Below are 24,191 nucleotides of genomic sequence, written 5' to 3' on the forward strand. Positions count from 1 at the left end.
TCCATCACTATAGCATGGATCACCTGAGACAGCATTGCAACCCCAGCAGCCCTCCCTTCAGCCTCCATCTCACAGATTCCATCAGGATATTCAAATATCAGAATATATCTTAAAAACATGGCCGCCATCAGCCAATCAAATATTGGCAGCCATTTGACAGGCTTATCAATGACCAATCAGCATGAAACTCATGTGTATGTTCATGTCGAGACTTGATTGGTTATTAGGGGGCACTAGAGCAGCTATCACAAATATGCAGGATTTCCATATCTTTGGCTATGGTAATGGTATGGAAATATCTAAATATATATAAGGGATATGATCCTACTACTTCAGATGAAAAACTTTTCTGATAATAATAATAATAATTATATATGTATATATTCATTTATTTTAAAAATTGCTATTTCTACAAATTTAATCTCACAAATTTGCCATAGAATATGCTGGGAGGAACCCTGATAAAAGTTATCACTTTTTTGATGTTGCAAACTCTGTCCATGGGCGTGGGCATTTTTTCTAAAACAGCTTTAACTGTTTCACCTTAACTGCCTGATCCTCACCTAACTCATACATATACATAGTCTATGATTTGAGACGGGTGCGTGGGGGTTGGACCCAAAATGCACGACTCAGAAACAATAGTAAAATAAAGTCCCGTCAGGGCTTTATTCAGGACGAATCCCAGGAGCGTAGTCAAAACAAGCAAAGTCCATACACGTAGATCAGTACAGGCGGGCGGCAGGCAGGGTCGTAGTCGAGGGCGATGCGGAAGTCGAAACCATAAACAAAACAGCGAGGCAAAGGTACAAAAGCAGAAGCCGAGGACGTGGTCAAAAACAAGTGATGGTCAACGAAACAGAAATCAATAAACGGTGGTTGATAAACAGGCTTGGATCTTAACGTGACCTCAATGGTAATCATGCTCAAGCGTTGCTTTGACGGACAAAAGGCAGACAATTTTGCAAAGAACAGAAGTGCGACTGGGCTATAAATGCGGGTGTAGACAGGTGTAGACAATTAGTTGGAGAGCAGCAAGGGAATGGAAAACAGGTGTGATGGATGACAAGTTAACAAGGTAATTAGTAATCGTTAGTAATAAACCTATCCTGCCCTAGCATTAGTAAATTAGTAAATGACATGTGTTACGTGTGCCATTGACAACTCTGCACCAGCTCGTGTCAACGTAAACATATGAAAATAGGGACATCAAGACAATTGTTTGAAACCAAAAGAAAAAGTGTTTAATAAATAATTACCATCCCCTCGGGAGAGTGAGGTCCAACAGAGATACAAAAACAAGGCATCTCACCCTCCCAATGGGGGGAAGGCAACTAAAACAAAGAATAACACAAAACTAACAAAAGACTGTGCAGACACCATAATGTGTGAAAAATGGTAGCCGCAATGGTGTAGCCAACTCCTCCTTATATAGGCCGGGATTCAGGCGCAAACCAGCACCTGAAAAGTAGAAGCAGCTGTTGTCAATTACACAATTAAACATGCCCTCGACCCCACACCACACAAACAGTGACTAGCTCATGTTGTGTGTGTGAAATGAATGCATGTGTATGAGTGTATATGTGTGTGCGTGTCCAAGTGCTTGAGAGCGTGTGTGTGTCTAACTAGGTGACTACATACCATGCGCCCACATATATACATATGACACTCAACAGACAACCACCACACCCCCACACCCAAATTTATGCACGATCCCCAAAAGGGAACGAACATAAATAAATTTAAAAAATGACACGCAATTACAGTGGGGCAAAAAAGTATTTAGTCAGCCACCAATTGTGCAAGTTCTCCCACTTAAAAAGATGAGGCCTGTAATTTTTTCATCATAGGTATACCTCAACTAATGAGACAAAATGAGAGAAAAAAAATCCAGAAAATCACATTGTCTGATTTTTAAAGAATTTATTTGCAAATTATGGTGGAAAATAAGTATTTGGTCAATAACAAAAGTTCATCTCAATACTTTGTTATATACCCTTTGTTGGCAATGACAGAGGTCAAACGTTTTCTGTAAGTCTTCACAAGGTTTTCACACACTGTTGCTGGTATTTTGGCCCATTCCTCCATGCAGATCTCCTCTAGAGCAGTGATGTTTTGGGGCTGTCGCTGGGCAACACGGACTTTCAACTCCCTCCAAAGATTTTCTATGGGGTTGAGATCTGGAGACTGGCTAGGCCACTCCAGGACCTTGAAATGCTTCTTACGAAGCCACTCCTTCGTTGCCCGGGCGGTATGTTTGGGATCATTGTCATGCTGAAAGACCCAGCCACGTTTCATCTTCAATGCCCTTGCTGATGGAAGGAGGTTCTCACGCAAAATCTCACGATACATGGCCCCATTCATTCTTTCCTTTACACGGATCAGTTGTCCTGGTCCCTTTGCAGAAAAACAGCCCCAAAGCATGATGTTTCCACCCCCATGCTTCACAGTAGGTATGGTGTTCTTTGGATGCAACTCAGCATTCTTTCTCCTCCAAACACAAGAAGTTGAGTTTTTACCAAAAAGTTCTATTTTGGTTTCATCTGACCATATGACATTCTCCCAATCCAGAGGGACACGTCTGGCACTGCAGAGGGACACGTCTGGCACTGCAGGATTTGAGTCTCTGGCGGCGTAGTGTGTTACTGATGGTAGCCTTTGTTACTTTGGTCCCAGCTCTCTGCAGGTCATTCACTAGGTCCCCCCGTGTGGTTCTGGGATTTTTGCTCACCGTTTTTGTGATCATTTTGACCCCACGGGGTGAGATCTTGCGTGGAGCCCCAGATCGAGGGAGATTATCAGTGGTCTTGTATGTCTTCCATTTTCTAATAATTGCCCCCACAGTTGATTTCTTCACACCAAGATGCTTACCTATTGCAGATTCAGGCTTCCCAGCCTGGTGCAGGTCTACAATTTTGTTTCTGGTGTCCTTTGACAGCTCTTTGGTCTTGGCCATAGTGGAGTTTGGAGTGTGACTGTTTGAGGTTGTGGACAGGTGTCTTTTATACTGATAACGAGTTCAAACAGGTGTCATTAATACAGGTAACGAGTGGAGGACAGAGGAGCCTCTTCAAGAAGAAGTTACAGGTCTGTGAGAGCCAGAAATCTTGCTTGTTTGTAGGTGACCAAATACTTATTTTAAAAATCCTACAATGTGATTTCCTGGATTCTTTCCCCCCATTCTGTCTCTCATAATTGAAGTGTACCTATGATGAAAATTACAGGCCTCTCTCATCTTTTTAAGTGGGAGAACTTGCACAATTGGTGGCTGACTAAATACTTTTTTGCCCCACTGTACTTACCCGACCCACATTTCATACACCCACACATGGAGCATCAAGACAGCCGGGACAATGCGTCCGCCAACACATTATCCCTACTTTTGATGTGAACTATATCTATGTCAAAAGCCTGCAAGAATATGCTCCAACGCATCAAGCGCTGATTTGTATTGCGCATCCTACTCATGAAGACCAATGGGTTGTGGTCAGTGTATACTTTTAGTGGCACACATGACGACCCAACATATACCTCAAAGTGAGAAAGAGCCAAGATCAACGCCAATGGCTCCTTCTCAACCGTTGAGTAAACCCGCTGATGTACGTTGAACTTCTTCGAAAAATAGGAAATGGGATGCTCTACACCATCTTCTCCATCCTGGAGCAGCACAGCGCCAGCACCAAGGTCACTGGCATCGACAGCCAGCTTAAAAGGCTTTGCAAAATTAGGAGCAGCAAGGACAGGAGCACTAACCAAAATAGATTTAATTTGCTTAAATGCAAACGAGCATCTCGGAGTCCACTGAAAAGTTCTCTTTGGGCTCAACAGATCCGTAAGAGGTGCGGCTACCGCTGAAAAGTTCCTACAGAACCCTCTGTAGTAACCTGCCATCCCTAAAAACCGACGGAGGTCACACCGAGAGCCAGGTTCTGGGAAAGCCAATATAGCCTCGACCTTAGAATGGACAGGACAGACTTCGCCCCGCCCCACTACCTTCCCAAGATACGTGACTGTGGCCCTTCCAAACTCACACTTGGCCAAGTTCAAAGTCAGATTTGCCTGGCCAAGCCGATCAAAAACCTCCCTCAGACTATCCATATGCTCTCCCCATGAGTCCGAATAGATGACAAGGTCATCGAGATAAGCCTCACAATTAGACAGCCCGGATAAAACCTTATTAACCAACCTCTGAAAGGTCGCGGGCGCGTTACGCATGCCAAACGGCATCACAGTATACTGAAGGAAACGGTCTGGTGTTATGAATGCAGAAATCACCTTAGCCCGTTCGGTAAGTGGCACCTGCCAGTAACCTTTTAACAGGTCTAACTTGGTTATGTAGAATGCGCCACCCACTCTATCGACACAGTCCTCCATTCTCAGTAAAGGAAAACAATCTGGTTTTGTAACGCTATTCACTCGTCGAAAATCAGTGCAAAACCGATCTGTTTTATCCGATTTGTCAACTAATAAACAAGGTGAGCTCCACGAACTAAAACTGGGCTCAGCAATGTTATTGGAGAGCATATACTCAACCTCCTTCTGCAACCGCGCACGCTTAACCAGGTTCACATGGTAAGCGTGTTGTTAATAGGTGGCGTGTCACCTACATCAATATCATGATGTAGCACTGTGGTACGTGACGGGACATCAGAAAAAAGTTCACCATGAGATCTAATCAAACAGACAATATCTCCTTGTTGGTCTACTGGTAAATCCCTGAGATGGTTATCAAGATTATCCAACAACTCAGAGTTCCTCAACCGTCCCTCCACCACTGCTTTAGATGGAATAATGACGTCCTCCTCCAACTCTTCCATCCCGTCTGTAAGGCAAAGCGCTTTGTTATCAACCTCGCCCCCAGATGGCGCTATCACACAAACAGACAATGGTCCAGTGGTCTCAGATTCACAACTAGGTGTAGACGGTGGCGTTAAACTCGAGACACCTTTACCATGGTCCACCACAGACCCCCTCTCATGATACGGTTTAATCATATTCACATGACATAAGCGAGTCTTCCGCCCACGATCCGGCGTCTCAATTAGATAGTCCAAGTCTCCCACCCTCTTCTTAATCAGATATAGTCCACTGAACCTTGCCTGTAGACTAGACCCTGAGATAGGCAATAACACTAACACTCTCTCTCCAGGAATAAACTGTCTGTGTCGAGCCTTCCTGTCGTACCACCCTTTCATACTATCCTGCGCGACAGCAAGATTATCCCTCGCTAGCTCACATGCTCTCTTAAGCTTCTCCCTAAACCCACAGACATAGTCCAGGAGGATTTTCGGTTTACTCTCCCCCACCCATTTCTCTCTCAGCAGCTTAAGCGGACCCCTCACAGAGTGCGCAAAAACTAGCTCCGCAGGACTAAATCCCAAAGACTCCTGCACCACTTCTCTCACAGCAAACAGCATCAAGTGAACCCCCTCATCCCACTCCTCCTTCGTCTCCCAGCAAAATGCACGGAGCATATTTTTCAGTGTGGAATGGAACCTCTCAAGGGCCCCCTGTGATTCCGGGTGGTACGGGCTAGCAAAACTGTGAGATATGTCCAACTGCTTCAGTACCTGAGAGAAAATGTGAGACGAGAAATTCGTACCCTGATCAGATTGTACTACCCTGGGTAAACCAAAAACCGAGAAGAACTTCAACAGAGCCTGTGACACTAGTTTGGCAGTAACTCTTCTCAGTGGTATCGCTTCTGGAAAACATGTATTAGTACACATGATGGTTAAAAGAAAACTGTTACCTGCTTTGGTTCTAGGAAGTGGTCCTACACAATCGATAATTACCCTGTCAAACGGTTCCCCTACGGCTGGAATAGGGTAAAGTGGTGCTGGTGAAATCACTTGATTAGGTTCCCCTACCACCTGACAGACAAGGCAAGACCTACAGTGTTGCACCACATCCCGCTTCAAACCTGGCCAGAAAAACTGATGTAGGACCCTATCGTATGTTTTATTAACACCCAGGTGTCCTGCAAGTCTGTGATCATGAGCTAAGCACAAGATATCATGACGATACTTAGAAGGAACCACGACCTGTGTTACGACACGCCAGTCCTCCTCAGCTGACGCGCAACAGTCAGGAGACCATTTTCGTAAACAATACACCATCCCTCAGCAAGTAACAGCGCCTCACCGCAACACTTTCCTCCATCGACACAGCTTTCTCGAAGAGACATTTTTTGATTAATAATAAGCTCCTCACGAGCAAAAAGGCCATTTCCTGATCCACTCAAAACAGCACCATTCTCTGTCAGACTCGGGCACTGAGCCTCCAGGACTGACAAAGGCACCATTCTCTGTCAGACTCGGGCACTGAGCCTCCATGACTGACAAAGGCTCGGTAACAACTGGCAACCCTTTGGGAGACAGAAGAGTAAGAGAATCAACCTGCTTAGAAATCACATCCGTGGGCCGCTCCTCCTCCTTTGTAACCACCATCTTGGGCTCTCCCCCCTCTTCTCCGGCCTCCAGTGATAACTCACCCGGAGAGTTAGACTCAGAGTCACCCAAAGACAGCACATGGTCACCGTGTGGAAGCCACTCCACAGGCCCCTCCTCAACAGATACTATGGTGTCAAATAGATCTGGGTCCTCCTTCTCCTCAGCCAGAGCCCTCTCAGCCATGGCCCGCGTAACTGCACATGATGAGAACACCTCTGGGTACCCCCGAGACAGGGCGTCCCCCACCACAGACTCTGCCGGAACACAGGTGACATCAGGCTGGAAGCGGTCGTCAACCCCAATCACTACTGGTCCTGTCACCAGCTCGGACTCAAGGTGGATGGTATGCAACGGAACTTTCATAACATGCATACCAAATGATCTAACAATCACACCCACGTCCAGTTCCGAACTACCATCGAACGCCAGTACATTACTTCGGATAAACGACTGAGACGCAGCCGTATCCCTCAATATCGTCACAGGGAATCTCTCTCCATCCTTAGATAACGATACTGACCCTTCGCTGATAAATGGCAAATATGATTCCATGTCTTCCCCCCTTTGCGTGCTCTCAGCTACAGGACTGGGTGTCATTATCAAAGATATTTGCTTGCTAGAACGCTTCTCCTTATTGAGAGCAAAACAGTGTTCCCTTATATGCCCTGTTTTCCCACAATAGTAACATCAAACATCCTTCCTTCCTCCTTTCTCCACCCCCTTACTACCATCAGTGCTACTAGGGATTACGGGCTTATCAATGACGCTCCCCTTTTACCTGCCCTCCCCATTACTCACAGAATAGCTGGGTTTACTAAATGAGCTCTTGTGGGTCAACACAAACTGATTCGCGAGAACTGCTGCTTCTGGACATGTTGTTACTTTCTGCTCATTGAGGTACATCGTTATTTTGTCAGGTAAACAATAAGCTTTGACTTCTTCAAGAACCATTAGGTTACGCATCTTCTCCACAGAGTCAACTTTCTCCGATGCACACCAACGATCAAATAACAACTCCTTCTCGCGGACAAACTCTACATACGTTTGATAGTTACTCTTCCTAAATGTACGGAACCTCTGTCTATATGCTTCCGGCACCAATTCATATGCTCTCAAAATGGCAGCTTTAACCAAATCGTAATCACGATTATCTGGACATAGTGATGCATAAACATGCTGCGCCTTCCCAGTAATCACGCTCTGGAGAAGGAGCGTCCAGTGATCACGTGGCCATTTCAGGGTGGTAGCCGTACTTTCAAACATAGAAAAATACTTGTCTACATCTCTCTCTGAAAATGCAGGAACCAGCCGCGTGTGCCCAGTAATATCAAACTTACCAGCACGCCCACTCTCTCTCCCTGACACCCGCTCCTCAATCTCCATCTTCTTCAACTGAATCTCATGCTCGCACACCTTTGCCGCCTCTGCGCGTTCACGGTCTGCGCATTCATGCTCGCGTTCACGGTCTGCGCGTTCACGGTCTGCGCGTTCACGGTCTGCGCGTTCACGGTCTGCGCGTTCTCTCTCTCTACACTCTCCGACTCCAGCCTTCGGAGCGCCAGCTGAACATCAGCTCCACCCGTGATGTCCCCTTCGTCTGAAAGCTCACGACCTAAAGGCCCCAGAACCTTTTGCTCATTTAAAGCCTCCATCAAAGAGTAAATCTGTTGCTGCTTCTTTGCAACCAAGCTAATCTTGACTCCATAGTGAGCCGCTACTCTCGTCAGCTCTTCCCTAGTACACCCTGCTAGCGCAGCCGCATCCGGTTTGGCCACAAACTCCTCTAATACAAACGGCATACTAACGCTGCACAGTATAACTAACGTTCAACTAAACAAACCAAAAATGGCTATAACAGAAAACAGAACACAGCCTGCACAGCTTGTTTCATACAATGAATGTAATGATGCAACGTAGTTTCACCCAGTAATGCCTGAAAATAGTTACTCATTCAAAAAAAAATTGTAACTCCGTATTACTCCATGCGCGACAGCAATTGCACCAACCCTGTACAAAGACCTTCGCGTGTTCCTACACAACAACGCGACATAGATCAATCGAGACCTACTTTATCTAAGGACCATACTTCAATGATATCACTTAGTAAAGGCAATGAGGACATACCTCCGGTGTTAACCCCAACCAGGTTACACCCTCAATTATCCAACAATGTACCAGGAAACAGGCACAACGCACCACTGCCCGCATGCAAAACAAACAATGCTCTAATACAAAGTTTCCTACGGCGTAATCTAGGTTTAACGTTACTGAAACATCCACGGCTCAAATCCTCGCAAAAATACTTAAATGTTTCCAACCCTCACTATTTCGCTCTACATAAATAACTTTCTGGCACGCACCGGCCTAGGAGTCTCCTCCTGACAGGGTCTTGCTAACACCCCGACCAGGTCACTAACGTGCCTACCAGGCGAAGGAAGGGTAACCTAGCCCAGCTGCCCTAGCTGGTTGTAAACGTTCCCTATTGGAAAAGCATTTAACAAGGGTCTAAAACATGGGCTAACACACAAACCGTCAACCGCATTTAACCCGTGAATTTACACAACGTTAAACCAACAAACTTGGTTTACACATCGTTAACCAAACAATTGCTTTCGGCATACATGAGTATATGAGCAAAACAAAACGCTCAGGACAAGATGTAACGAATACCATGTACTACCAACCAAGTACATGAATTACGTAAAAAAAAATAAAATAAAAAAAAACACTGCTTACTGCTTACGCCCCCATGTTACGTGGTCTGCACTACAGCAAGCACAAACAAGTACATGAGCTACGTCACGTCAGTAAAGCAAATGCCTTAAGACAAGCCCCCATGTTACGTGTGCCATTGACAACTCTGCCCCAGCTCGTGTCAACCCTCAATGGCAACGGAAACATATGAAAATAGGGACATCAAGACAATTGTTTGAAACCAAAAGAAAAAGTGTTTAATAAATAATTACCATCCCCTCGGGAGAGTGAGGTCCAACAGAGATACAAAAACAAGGCATCTCACCCTCCCAAAGGGGGGGAAGGCAACTAAAACAAAGAATAACACAAAACTAACAAAAGACTGTGCAGACAAACTACAACATATGTGTGAAAAATGGTAGCCGCAATGGTGTAGCCAACTCCTCCTTATATAGGCCGGAATTCAGGTGCAAACCAGCACCTGAAAAGGAGAAGCAGCTGTTGTCAATTACACAATTAAACATGCCCTCGACCCCACACCACACAAACAGTGACTAGCTCATGTTGTGTGTGTGAAATGAATGCATGTGTATGAGTGTATATGTGTGTGCGTGTCCAAGTGCTTGAGAGTGTGTGTGTCTAACTAGGTGACTACATACCATGCGCCCATATATATACATATGACACCCAACAGACAACCACCACACTCGTCACAACATGTACAAGAAACGTAAGGTAACATGAACACATGATTAGTCTGTTAATATTACCCAATCCTGATCTAGCATTAGTAGTTTTTGTAAATAGACAAATAGAAACAATTAGGGCGTGAGTGACAGAAAGGGAGAGAGAGAAAGCCGAAATGCAAGGTTTGCGGAAAGACGTGTAAAAGTGTTTGTATAAACAACGACCAGTTTACGCAACAATAAACATAAATCAAAACATAACACTAAACGAACTAAGACGATAACCACTCAACATCCATCCATCCATCCATCCATCCATTATCTGAACCCGCTTATCCTGATCAGGGTCGCAGGGGGGCTGGAGCCTATCCCAGCATACATTGGGCGAAAGGCAGGAATACACCCTGGACAGGTCGCCAGTCTATCACAGGGCACACACACCATTCACTCACACACTCATACCTACGGACAATTTAGACTCTCCAATCAGCCTAACGTGCATGTCTTTGGACTGTGGGAGGAAACCGGAGTACCCGGAGGAAACCCACGCAGACACGGGGAGAACATGCAAACTCCGCACAGAGAGGCCCCGGCCGACGGGGATTCGAACCCAGGACCTCCTTGCTGTGAGGCGGCAGTGCTACCCACTGCACCATCCGTGCCGCCACCACTCAACATAACAAGGTAAAAATAATCGTAAAGAAAACATAACTAGACATGACAAGACAATTAATCGTAACAAGAAATAAACTAAACAACATGACGAACCTAGACTAACATAATACATGATAAGACAATACGTGACTAAGACAAATGATAAAACATAAAACATGGCAAGACAGACCTGAAACGTGACATGATTCTGTGGACAAATTCAAATTTTGGCAGCTCTTGGCTAATAGGTGGGACAATAACATGCAAATGAGATTAAATGCCTAAAGAAGTTTGGGGTACTGCCAATTTAGACCAAGCTTCTTCAAAAATGTTGACTTCTTGCTGGCACAATGGTCCAGTGGCTCAGTTGCCTCTGAGAAAATAATAGGTTTGAATCCTTTCTGCATTGTGCTTGCATGTTCTCCAAGTGCCTGTATCGGTTCCCTTTATTACATTTGATGGACTTACCAAGGTCCAGTCATCTTGAAATTTGGTCCATGAGTACTATTGGTCAGTGTGTACTAACTAGAAACTTGGTGACATTTTGGCAATAGGGGACACTACATTAATGTATCAAACTTGCACACAGTTTAAGAAGTTTTTATCTAGATTTGTTCAACAACTTTGAACATATCACCTTTTGTATCAGACCACCCAATAGGTGAGCAAAAGTATTGGAACATGTGACTGACACGTGTTTCTTGTTGCCCAGATTTGTCCTGTTAGATTGATTTGCTAAACAGTAAATAGTTCTGGTCTTGGTTGTCAATGTCTTCAGTTACAAAAGATAAAGCAACATGCAGACCAACATGCAGACCAGAGAGCTGCCTTTGGGAGAAAAGCAAGCCATTTCGAATATGGGAAATCAATCAGAGCCATTGCACATGCATTGGGGATAGCTTGTACAACAACTTGGAATGTCCTGAAAAAGAAAGAAACCACTGGACCAAGGAAAACAACAGCAGTTGATGACAGAAACATTATGAGAGCTATGAAGAAAAACCCCAAAACCTCAGTCAGTGACACCACAAATAATCTACACAGGGCAGGGGTGAAGGTATCTTAAATCAACTGTTCGAAGAAGACTTCGAGAGCAGCAACATAGAGGCTGTAGGGGATTTACCTACCATTGCTTGAAAATCAGTCTCATTATGTATATATAGCTTAGATTTAATTTTAATTATTAGTTAAAATTTTGAAATTAAGTGTAAGTTTAAAAGAGTTTCAAATGGATGGTAGCGATTAATTCGTTTTAACTATGAAATTACTACCGACAATCCAAAACTCCAAAACTGAATCCTGTAGAGTTCTTTAGACGGATTGGCTACATAGAATATTTCTAATAAATTGACACAGGCAACAATCCAAACCAATGGCCATTCATTTGGCATGTGCCTATAGCAACATACAAATCAAAACAACTAACAATTAATAACTAAAACGAGTACAATGGTATAACAGGGTGTGGCTAACTCTGCAGTTGTAGGAGAGGGAGGGCATGTTTGGGTAAGAGTAGGGTGTGATTAGAATGCGCGTCAGGACGCGTGCCTGGTGAACATGCATGTATAATGGAGTCGGTGTGTATGATGGAGTCTGTGCGCAGCCATGGACGCCGTGAGGTTTAAACATATATGACATGGCGCGACCTAAGCGAGTATCAAAGCTGGTTTTGAGCAGCTAAGATACACTAAGACGGCTAACCTTAGATCTGCAATACAGATTATGTGCGTTATAAGTTATGTACGGATGGTTAGAGCATGCAGGAAAGGAGGAGATAGGGAACAGGAAAACACTTGCACAGTTTCTCTGGCCTAACTCATATTCTCTCCAGCAAACAATCAAAATACAATAGACCACTCATAATACAAATTATCCGTGTTAGCGGTTACAATCTTTATGCCAGTTCTTACTCTGCACCAGGCTCTTTGCAGTGTCCCGCGAAGAGGTATTGAGTCAGGCGGTCCCAGAGAATCTGGTGGTAACTTAACAAAGCGGAATTTGTGGAGTTTTTGAATTAAATACTGTAACTCGCGCATGCGCACAAGTGGTACAGTAACACTCTGTTGCCACTGGCTGCCGTTTGCTTGGGGCATGGCCATGGCGATGTGAGTGGGTTGCTGGGAATTGGAGTTGATATGACCAGTGATGTAAAAGAAAGGTTGCCTAGTACCTACAAGGCTAAACCACAAGATGCAAACCACTCATCAGCTGTAAGAATTGGAAGCCAAGATTACAAAGTAAAAGTACAAAGTACAAAGTACAGAGATGAGCCACAAAAGTTCTGGAACAAAGTTTTATGGGCTGCTGAGACCAATATTAACCTCTATCAAAGTGATAGAAAGGCCAAAGTGTGAAGAAAGAAGGGATCTGCTCATGATCCAAAACATACAAGCTCATCTGTGAAGCACGATGGTCATGGCTTGGGCTAACATTCTGTCTGTCAAACTAATTGGGAGGAACTTGCAGGAACACAATCACCCAAAATAAAACACACTGCCAATACAACAAGGGAATTCATTTGGGAGAAAAAGTGGAAGGTTTTAGACTGTTAGAAAGTCAATCACTAGACCTTAACCCAATTGAGCATGCATTTCAGGAAGAGACTGAAGGGAAACACCTCCTGAAGAGGAGATCAAAAAAGAAGAACAGTTTTGTAATGTCAATGGGTCACAGTCTTCATGCGGTTATTGGATAGGCATCTTCCCATAATAAACCAAGGTTGCCCTTATACTTTGGTTTTACTGGGTCAAAAGGTGGCGGTGGTGGTATTACAGGGAAAAATGGGGGGGGGGATCTGCAGCACTCTTAAACCATATTACAAAATAATGTGAACATTTGTGTGCTGTGTCCTAACCATAAGTCCACACAGTCCATGCATGCAAGCATGCTATCCAGCAGTTCCAGTTTCAAATCCAGCCAGAGCCATTTCTTGGTCAGTTGCTGTATGCAGCTATATTTGTTTTTTTAGATTACTCAATTAGAGATTCAATTGTATAATTAGCCACTTGACTGTGCCATTAGGGTGCTTATAGTGATCCATTGAAATGCAAGTTTACGTCCCTGCTGGTCACATTGTGGGGATAAATTGGTGTCCTACACATTGGTCACAATATAATATGTGGCCCCTATCAGATGTAGTCCCAAGGTAAAAGAAACTAGTGTTATAAACCTTAAATTCCCTGCAGGCAAGCCCCATCAATAAGTCAATGCACATGTTCAGTTGGAGACTTCTGCAGGCAGTTGTCATGAGACAAGAGATGGAAGATTAATGACCTCAGATCTCCCTGTACCTTCCTGGGATGGGACCAGCTGGAATGCCATTCTAGGAAAGGTCAGGACTGAAGGTTAAATGGTTTCTGTGTGCTTCTGTGTACTGTACATATGCCTGTGAACCCAAGAGGAGGTGCCAAGCAATAGGCTAAACAGTTTGGGTGCCTGTGATGATGCACATGGGAGCATCCATCCCAGACGGTGCAGACAGTGTACTGCGGCATAACACAAATCTTTTCTGTAGTACTATGCAGTCTTTCCAGAATACACCCTTACAGAAAAACCTGAGTCTGGGGAAAAAAACAAACAAACATAAAATGGTACTTGCCTTAAAATCCGAATATTAAAAACAGAATATTTTAAAATAAGACATGTGCAGCCACGGCGGCACGGATGGTGCAGTGGGTAGCACTGCCGCCTCACAGCAAGGAGGTCCTGGGTTCGAATCCCCGTCAGCCGGGGCCTCTCTGTGTGGAGTTTGTATGTTCTCCCCGTGTCTGCGTGGGTTTCCTCTGGGTACTCCGGTTTCCTCCCACAGTCCAAAGACATGCAGGTTAGGCTGATTGGAGAGTCTAAATTGCCCGTGGGTGAGTGAATGGTGTGTGTGCCCTGCGATGGACTGGTGACCTATCCAGGGTGTATTCCTGCCTTTCACCCAATGTATGCTGGGACAGGCTCCAGCCCCCCTGCGACCCTGTTCAGGATAAGCGGGTTAAGATAATGGATGGATGGTTGGATGTGCAGCCACACATTTTACATAGTTCTAAAACGTGTATAACTGCAATATGCATATACTTTATCAAGCAGAATAAACAGCCAAAAAAAAAGAATCAAGACAATGCATTGCCACTGTAATGTCATGCAATGTCATTGTTTTTCAAAGTCTTGTGTTTTAAAAAGAGCCATAGGGATTCAATGAATTAATCTAATTGTGTCTCTGGATACCTTCCTCAGGTCTTATACTAAATACACTGAGGAATTAAAAAATGGACACAGACCATGTTACATTTAATTGTGTAGTTTTCTTATTTTGACACCTTTTTATGAGGGTAGCCCATGTCAGCACATTTCTTTCTGGACATTGAGCACTTGTCTGCTCGCTTCACGGAGCACTATACATGTTGAGCACTAGTTGATCGGTTCACTAATTTGTGGTCTGTGTACACTTTATAAGGTCTGCACCATCATTATGCTGTCTTGAGAAGTTTGACCAATTTTGGAATTGCTCAGGAAAAATGTCCACCCTTGCATTTCTGAGAATTGCATTCATGCAAGCTTTCTAAGAACATATATATTTAAAGTCGGAAGTTTACATACACTTAGGTTGAAGCCACTCCACAGATTTCATTTTAGCAAATTATGGTGTTGGCAAGTCGTTAAGCAATAGTACGCAAGCATAAACGCTCAGGAAGGAGACGTGTTCTGTCTAGAGATGAAAAAATGCTAATAAATCCCAGAACAACAGCAAAGGACCTTGTGTAGATGCTGGAGGGAACAGGTACAAAAGTATCTATATACACAGTAAAACAAGTCCTATATCGAGTGGCAAATGCGTAACATAAAGTTAACACGGTTTCATGATAGGCCAGCTCCTCCCTGCTTCCTCCATCTTAGACAAGTAAATAAATACTGCCTGCTGCCATTTTCCTTATGATTATCTGCTTATATCGGAACTGTACTGTCCTCTCAGGTCCTCTTTGCACTTGTTCTTGTGTTTGATTTGCACTTTGTTGTACGTCGCTCTGGATAAGAGCGTCTGCTAAATGCCATGTAATGTAATGTAATGTATATATGTACACATATCATATAATGAAACATTAAGTTTATACAATTTAAAGCATTTTTAATCATGAAAAAACTGGTTTAAGCAGGTGGTTTTATTGTTGTGACTGATCAGTGTATTTACTGGTTACATACATCTTTATATCAATGATCACGCGAATGCATAATTCTGTGTTACATACGCAGGAAAAAAAAATTAAAGGCAGATATGCTTAACTTCTAAGGAAAAACCTGTCTAGTGAAATTACATGTTATTACTGCTCAAAATCGAATTGAGTGTAACCCAAACTTCACTTACATAGTGCCAAGAGATAACTAAACAGATCAAATGTGATGCAGTGTTATAGAAAGTGAAACACTTTACTTTAAACAGATGACCAAGCCTTACTTTGTGTTTTTTTTTTTCTTGAAACTATGAATGTTGAAGGAATTGCATGACAATCACCAGGGAATAGTAAAAATGAGGGCCTTAGCTCAAAGTCACTTGCGGTGGCCGAATCTTGATTTGAACATAGAAACACTTGTCAGTACATGTCAGACATGTCAGTTGGGGAGGAATCAGCTAGGCACAGCTCATGTGCAGAATTGGAGTTGGCCTAACACACTATGGCTGTGAATCCACAGACTTTGTATAAAAATTGAAGCATAATTAGTAAGTAGTCACTGATAGCTATTTTCATTGGCCAGTACCACAGGTCAGAAGACCATAGAGACCATCAGGCATTCTGCCTATGATCTGGCTACTAATGGAGCTATAAAAAGCTTAGCGCAGAATTTGAAAAGAGCATTGGAGAAAGCGAAGATTGCAAACTTGAGTTCACAGCACTGTATCCACAATTTCCTCTTCTGTTATTGAAGCACACCGCAGTCCACTACGGGGAAAACTCCAGCAGAGTTATTCATAAAGCGTGAGATTGTCAGTCATTAAACCTAACTTTACAGAGGTCATGCAGCAGAAGGAGGAAGCCCAGCAGGCAAAACAGACAGAATGGAGCGTATTAGATACGTTCAGCCCAAACAGCAAGTGTTGGTTTGGAAACCACAGGGGAGGGAAAGGTGTTAAGTGGCTACCAGGTAGCATTGTGAAGGCATTGGGTCCTGTTATATACTTGGGGAAATTGTGTGGAAAAAATGACAATAGACATATGAATCAACTCATCAATACTGAAATATCCACCAATGTGTCAGGTGACTGATGTAACTGTTTAGGAGGTGTTTCCAAGTGTCACATGCCAGTGTGTCACAATCTGAAATTTTTTATTAACTTAACCATGCTGTGAATAAACAATAGCCAGAGTTAAATGCTCCTATACCCACAGTAAGTCAGGAGTCTTGTGGCATTTTAAGCCATAAGTTAAATCTGTAGGAAACTAGTTTCTTCTCTCAGATAGAAAAAGAGAACTACATAGTTACTACGAGAAACTGGTTTCAGGTTTGTGTAGTGTAGGTCACACAAAATAATGGCTATTGTTATGTAAAAAAGTGAAAGTGTTTAATACATTTTTGTCCATTGATTAATGATTGCTTAACCTTTAACCTTTGTATTGGATTGGCTAAGCATGCCTGGTTAAATAGGGGCTCCACACTGTAAATTGATGTTCTCAAGATGGATGCATAATATGCTCATGTATGTTGGTTCTCCTTTCAGTGTCTTATATGCTTTAATACTTAAATTAAAGAAGGGTCTTGTACCATTCATAAATTTGAGATCGAACAAATTTATATCAGAGCATTTAAACAAAACATACTTCATAGTTTAGCACTGAATATCTCAATTAGTCAAGGACCAACTCAGACCTACTTTATATTTGTGCACAAACTTGATCTCAATGCGTATGCAAGATTTGGTAAAGATATCTACTGGCATTCAAATTCCAAATTTTCCAAAACTGTTCCCAGATGTTCTGAAGTATCCCCAAATCCCCAAATTTTTCCAGACACATGAATGGTCAGAATGACTTTAAAAATTAGGTTAACCAGAGCCCCATTATCCTCGTTAGCCAGCAAAATTACAGGTTTATCTATATGCTTGATGCTTTACGCACGTCTGAATATTCATTCTGCTATGCAAACGCAGTGACCTAAACTGTCCGTCACCTGACTATGATACATTATACCTTGTTGGAAATGGTAGGAAATCCCGTACAAAAAGATTGCAATGTTTCAAATTAGTTTGGTAGTAAAAGGACCTAGCAATGCATTTACGCAAGCAGTTCAATACGACATTTACTTTGGTATAGTCCTGAGAAAAATAGATTTCTCGAAAATGGCTGAACGGTTTATGAAATAAACTTTAACGTTAGTCAGAAAACAGTCGTATCTTCATAACCAGGTGGGATATTTGGTTCCATAATTATGTCTGCATCGAATAATTAGCAAAACAAACTGGAAATATGTTGGCTGACATGGAATAAAAGTAAGCTAAGGAAAAAGAAAAAAGTTTAGTCGTAGAGAACTGGTATCAAGGATTGTTAAAATGTGCCTTTTATTGTCAGACTAGGTCAGAGTTGTAAATCATTAGTGTGGCTTTGTGGAGCCTGCTGTTTTATTGCTCTGCTTTGCAAATAAGAGGCTGACACGAAACCAAAAATGCTGTTCTCGTCTTTTTATCAACCGGGCATCGCCATCTTGTTTCATTGCATCACAGTTTTTATTATCTTAGAAACAAGAACACAATAATAATTTGGGACGTTGAAGACTCAACCAAAAGGGTTAATTGGGATGTGACTGCAAATTGCAACACCATCTGTTCACACCATTGATGTGATGGAATTTCTCCTCTTTCTCTGGCCCTTGCCTCACTGATACTATTCCCAGTACTGAAATGTGTTTTATGTGTCCTCTAAGTACAGCAGCATGTGCTGTAGTACATATTACACATTGTTTCCTTTTGAATGGATAAATATTTTAGCCAAAAAAAAAAAAACTGTTTCAACTGTTTACTCTAGGACACTTGTGCTGTATGTTACTTGAACATCTTAAAATATACTGCAGGAGTGTTGCTCTAGCAAAACATTCCAAACTCATTCCATCTTGGAAATGGCTGTAAGGTTTATACAATAGTTCTGTCTCCATTTATCAAGTAAAGGGCAAAGGTTACATGGATCCCCTGGGTTTCTCTGGATTTGGAAACAAAGTTTCATCTGGTCCAAGGAGTGATTGATCCTGTGTGCTTTACAAAGAAGGATCTTTGTGCCCCTGAGAAATGTACCAGGACAGCCTAAAGCAGCAATAGGCTGCACCCAATGGAAGAGTCATCTCCTGACTGTGAAAGCAGCCCCACCAGTGCCATCTCTTACAAGGATAAACCTCCGTGAAGACTTGCCATTGAGACTTGCCTTGAGGCTTATTTGATTGCAGGGCTGGGGTCTTATGCCCCCTCGATTTAATTATTTCTCTGAAATCCAGCAATTGTTTCACTACCTTTATTGCATTTACTTATGCTATCCCTCCGGAGTGCAGTATCCACAGTATCAGGTGCATGGCAGCTTTGTTGGATAAAATCAAATTCCTGCCATTGATTGGAAGGCAGAATAGGAAGATACAGTCTGTCTGACTTATTTCTTTTGTACAAGCAAAATCTTGTATCATGGGAGTTTTGGATTTCAGGGAGAAATATTCTCTATGCAGAACACTAAAAAGGAAAATCATCTGCAAGATGGAGCTTTGATGCTGAGAATACAGTGCAATCTGTAAGTATTTGGACAGTGACACATTTTTTGTTGTTTATGCTCTCTACTCTAGCAAACAAACAGTCACTTTGTGGTCAAAGTGCAGACTTTTAGCTTTCATTTCAGGGTATTTCCACATGCAGTCCCCTCCAAATCTATTGGAACAACAAGGCCAATTCCTTTGTTTTTGCATTATACTGAATATATTTGTGGTTGAGATTAAAAAATGTATGAGCCTTCAGAATTCAGAATTTCACCTTTTAGTACCCGGTATTTACACTTAGATATGTTAAAACTACTTAGAACATCACACCATTGGTATCAGACCACTCAATTTTTAGGTGAGCAAATGTATTGGATCAGAGAGTATTTAAGTAAATGAAAGTAAATAACACTTAATATTTTGTAGCATATCCCTTGCTTCAAATATCTGCTCCACCCATTGACATCACCAAACTGTTGCATTCTTCTTTTGTAATGCTTTTCCAGACTTTTACTGCAGCTTCTTTCAATTGTTGTTTGTTTCGGGGGGTTTTGGATCATGAGCATATCCCTTCTTTCTCTGCATGTTGGCGTTTCCATCAGTTTAGTTGAGATTAATCTTGGTTTAATCAGTCCATAAAACTTTGTTCCAGAACTTTTGTGGCTCATCTCTGTACTTCTTTGCAAATTGTAATCTCGGCTTTCGATTCTTACTTCTGATGAGTGGTTTGCATCTTGTGGTATAGCCTCTATATTGCTGGTCTCTAAGTCTTCTTCAAACATTTGATTGACCTTCACCCGTGCCCTGTGGAGATTGTTTGTGATGTCACTGACTGATGTGTTGGGGTTTTTCTTCACAACTCTCACAATGGTTCTGTCATCAACTGCTGTTGGTTGACCTGTTCAATGTCTGTTGCTCAGTACGCCAGCAGTTTCTTTCTTTTTCAGAACATTTTATACAATTTGTTGTACAAGCTAAGTTATTGATTTCCCCACTTTTCTAAGCTTAACAATGGCTTACTTTTCTCTCAAAGACAGCTCTCTGGTCTTCATGTTGGTTTATCTTTTCTAACACAAATGCAGTCTTCACATGCAAAAGCCAAGACTAAAACCAAGAGTAGACATTCAGAACTATTTATTCTTTAACCAGTCTATCTAACAGGACACAGCTGGGTAGCAGTCATATGTTCCAATACTTTTTCTCACCTAACAATTGAGTGGTCTGAGACAAAAGGTGATATGTTTGAAGTTGTTAGACAAATCTAGATAAAAATACCAGGAAATACAAGCTGAAATTCGGTTCTATAATCTCATGAACATTTTTTGACCTCAAACTCAATTGTCTTCAGTGTATAGCAAAAACAAAGGAATTGACCTTGCTGTTCCAATACTTTTTGAGGGGACTGTACATAGGAGAGACTGCATGGTTATTTCGGAATTCTATACTTCCATTTTTATTTTCTATTTTTTTAAGGGGGTGGGGGCAGTTGAACATGTGCTCAGAAATATCACACTATTCAGATTTTTTGTGGAGCAGTGGGTATGACTCCTGTTTTTTGTTTTCTAATTTTTGGGGGACTCTCACTTACCTGCCATGCAGAAGCTTTAATCCTTTCTGTGGTAAAACATTTTGTTTTATTTACATCCAATTACATTTGACCATTCAGCAATTTATTTTAAATGCAAAAATCAACCACTAATCGCAGAGCAACCTTTTCAGCTGGTGGCAGTGGGACCAACTACAGGCTGCTGTTCTCTGCACAGAAAAATGTGGAACCAGGACACACTGCTGGCCCACATGCCCAGTTATGACGAGACCTGTGGCAGTTGAATGTGTCACTGCCAGTGGAGCTTGCTAGCGCTACCTGCAGCACTTTTGTATCTAATATCCTGTTCTGTGTGGAGTGTATTCTCATGCAATCCCTGTTTCAGGTCCCCTGATCCCTGCTATGTGGGAAGTATGTTGACAATCTTACAGACAGCCCACCAAGGCCTTTGTTGGCCTCCTTTTCGTAGGCGTTGGGTTGCATCACTGTCTTGCCCTGCTGCAATTGGGGAGACTTGCTGTATCTCCAGTGCCTCCAGGCTGTTATGCCCCCACGTGTCATTTTCTCATTCAGTAAAGTCAACTTAAAAGTTTTGGTGAGAGTGAAATATTTCTTTACATAGCAGAAATTAAATACCAAATGCAAAAATTCTGTGCAAAATGTCTAAATGAACATTCATTAAATATACATCTGTCACTCAAAGAAAGGGATCTGTAATTTCTAGGATATTGTCTGATTGATAAAAAGAATGCTTGAATAGCTTATAATGACTGAATAATGAGCTGAGATTTTAATTTGCTCAACAAATGACAGTGTGGACCAATACAATAAGCTCTGTGAAGCATGGGCTTCTCCCAGTTCTAATTAACCTTCATACATCACTAATTAATTTAATTTCAGCAAGGTCAGGCTCCATAAATGGAACAATTAAGCACCTCCCCATCAAACATATACAGTTACATTCCCCTAATGTTGTTCTGAAGTTGCTACAATGATATGGAAACCTGAAACAACTGCCCACATGCTAATGCTGCCATCTTGGTCAATGTTCTTTGAAATTTCAGAAATGCGTGAGTGTTAAGAGAGCATGGTACAGCGGCTTGCCGATGTTCAAAAGCTGTTTTCTAATAACTAGGTATCATTTACAATGGTTTTCCCCCAAAGACCCAGTGCATTCCTGTCTAACAGTGTGTAACCAGCCAAAAGTTCCTCTCCTCAGGCCATTTTTGTGTTTGGCACATGGGCATCATTCACCATGCATGGCCACAAATGGAAAATGGTAAATGGTTGGCATTTATATAGCGCCTTTATCCAAATGCTTCTCATTCTCATTCACCCATTCATACACTCACATGCCAACAGCGATTGGCTGCCATGCAAGGCACCAACCAGCTCATCAGCAGCGTTTGGGGGTTCTCAGGGACACTTCGACACAGCCAGGGTGGGATCGAACTGGTAACCTTCTGACTGCCAGACGACTGCTCTTCCTGCCTCAAATAATATAGGTCTATTATACTCTTTATTAGGCATTTATTAGACTTATTTTTTAGACTTATTGGTCTTCTGCTGCTATCCACTTAGAAGTTTCACATGTTGTGTGTTCAGAGGTGCTCTTCTACATACCACTGTTGTAATGTGTGGTTATTTGCGTTACTGTCACCTTCCTGTCAGCTTCGACCAGTCTGGCCCTTCTCCTCTGACCTCTTTCTTTAACAATGTGTTTCTGCCTGCAGAGATACTCAAACCACCCTGTCTGGCACAAATAATCATTCCAAGTCACTTAGATCACATTTCTTCCCTCTTCTGACATTTGGTCTGACCTCTTGACCATGTCTGCACGTTTTAATTTAGTTGCTACCACATGATCGGCTGATGAAATACTTGCATTAACAAGCTGGTGTACAGGTTTACCTAATAGTGGTCACTGAGTGTATGTCTACATATCATGAGGTCTAATAATTAAAAAAGCATTTCTGAGCATTTCATTGAATTAAATAATGAAATGTGAGATGACCATTGGTGTTTCTCTGGGGTAGCAGGAGTTTCTGCCTTGCTACTCACCCATGAATCCCATTTTTTGCCCAGTCTCTTTCTTATTGCGAGGTCATGAACACTAACCTTAGTTGAAGTTAGAGATATGCCTGCAGTTCTTTGGATCTTCTTCTTGGATCTTGTGTGACTTCCTGGATGAGTTGCGGCACCCTTGGAAACATTTTAGCTGGCTGGCCACTCCTGGGAAGAGTCACCACTGTTCCAAGTGTTCTCTATTTGGAGGTAATGGCTCTCACTGTGGTTTAGTGGAGTCCCAGAGCCTTAGAAATGGCTTTGTAATGCTTTCCTGACTGATATTAATAACAATTCAAATGTAGAAACTGTATATACAGTGCATCCGGAAAGTATTCACAGCGCTTCACTTTTCCCACATTTTGTTATGTTACAGCCTTATTCCAAAATTGAATAAATTCTTTTTTTTCCTCCAAATTCTACACACAACACCCCATAATGACAACATGAAAGAAGTTTTTTTGAAATTTTTGCACATTTATTTAAAATAAAAAACTAAGAAATCACATGTACATAAGTATTCACAGCCTTTGCCATGAAACTCAAAATTGAGCTCAGGTGCATCCTGTTTCCACTGATCAACCTTGAGATGTTTCTACAGCTTAATTGGAGTCCACCTGTGGTAAATTCAGTTGATTGGACATGATTTGGAAAGGCACACACCTGTCTATATAAGGTCCCACAGTTAACAGTGCATGTTGGTGCACAAACCAAGCATGAAGTTGAAGGAATTGTCTGTAGACCTCCGAGACAGGATTGTCTTGAGGCACAAATCTGGGGAAGGGTACAGAAAAATTTCTGCTGCTTTGAAGGCCCCAATGAGCACAGTGGCCTCCATCATCCGTAAATGGAAGAAGTTCGGAACCACCAGGACTCTTCCTAGAGCTGGCCGCCGGTCTAAACTGAGCAATCGGGGGAGAAGGGCCTTAGTCAGGGAGGTGACCAAGAACCCGATGGTCACTCTGTCAGAGCTCCAGCGTTCCTCTGTGGAGAGAGGAGAACCTTCCAGAAGGACAACCATCTCTGCAGCAATCCACCAATCAGGCCTGTATGGTAGAGTGGCCAGACGGAAGCCACTCCTTAGTAAAAGGCACATGGCAGCCCGCCTGGAGTTTGCCAAAACATACCTGAAGGACTCTCAGACCATGAGAAACAAAATTCTCTGGTCTGATGAGACAAAGATTGAACTCTTTAGTGTGAATGCCAGGCGTCATGTTTGGAGGAAACCAGGCACCACTCATCACCTGGCCAATACCATCCCTACAATGAAGCATGGTGGTGGCAGCATTGCTGTAACAAAACAAAATGTGGGAAAAGTGAAGTGCTGTGAATACTTTCCGGATGCACTGTATATATATGATTATTGATAATTTTTTTAATTAAAGAAAA

At 42.5% G+C, this 24,191-nt stretch overlaps 1 pseudogene; it reads left to right on the forward strand.

The window, feature by feature from the left end:
- The first annotated feature begins 6,633 nt into the window (after positions 1–6,633).
- Positions 6,634–24,191, forward strand: part of LOC133127414 (uncharacterized) — a 44,195-nt pseudogene continuing 26,637 nt past the window's right edge.

This window comes from Conger conger, chromosome 1 (genome assembly GCF_963514075.1).
Source record: "Conger conger chromosome 1, fConCon1.1, whole genome shotgun sequence".
Classification (NCBI taxonomy): Eukaryota; Metazoa; Chordata; class Actinopteri; order Anguilliformes; family Congridae; genus Conger; species Conger conger.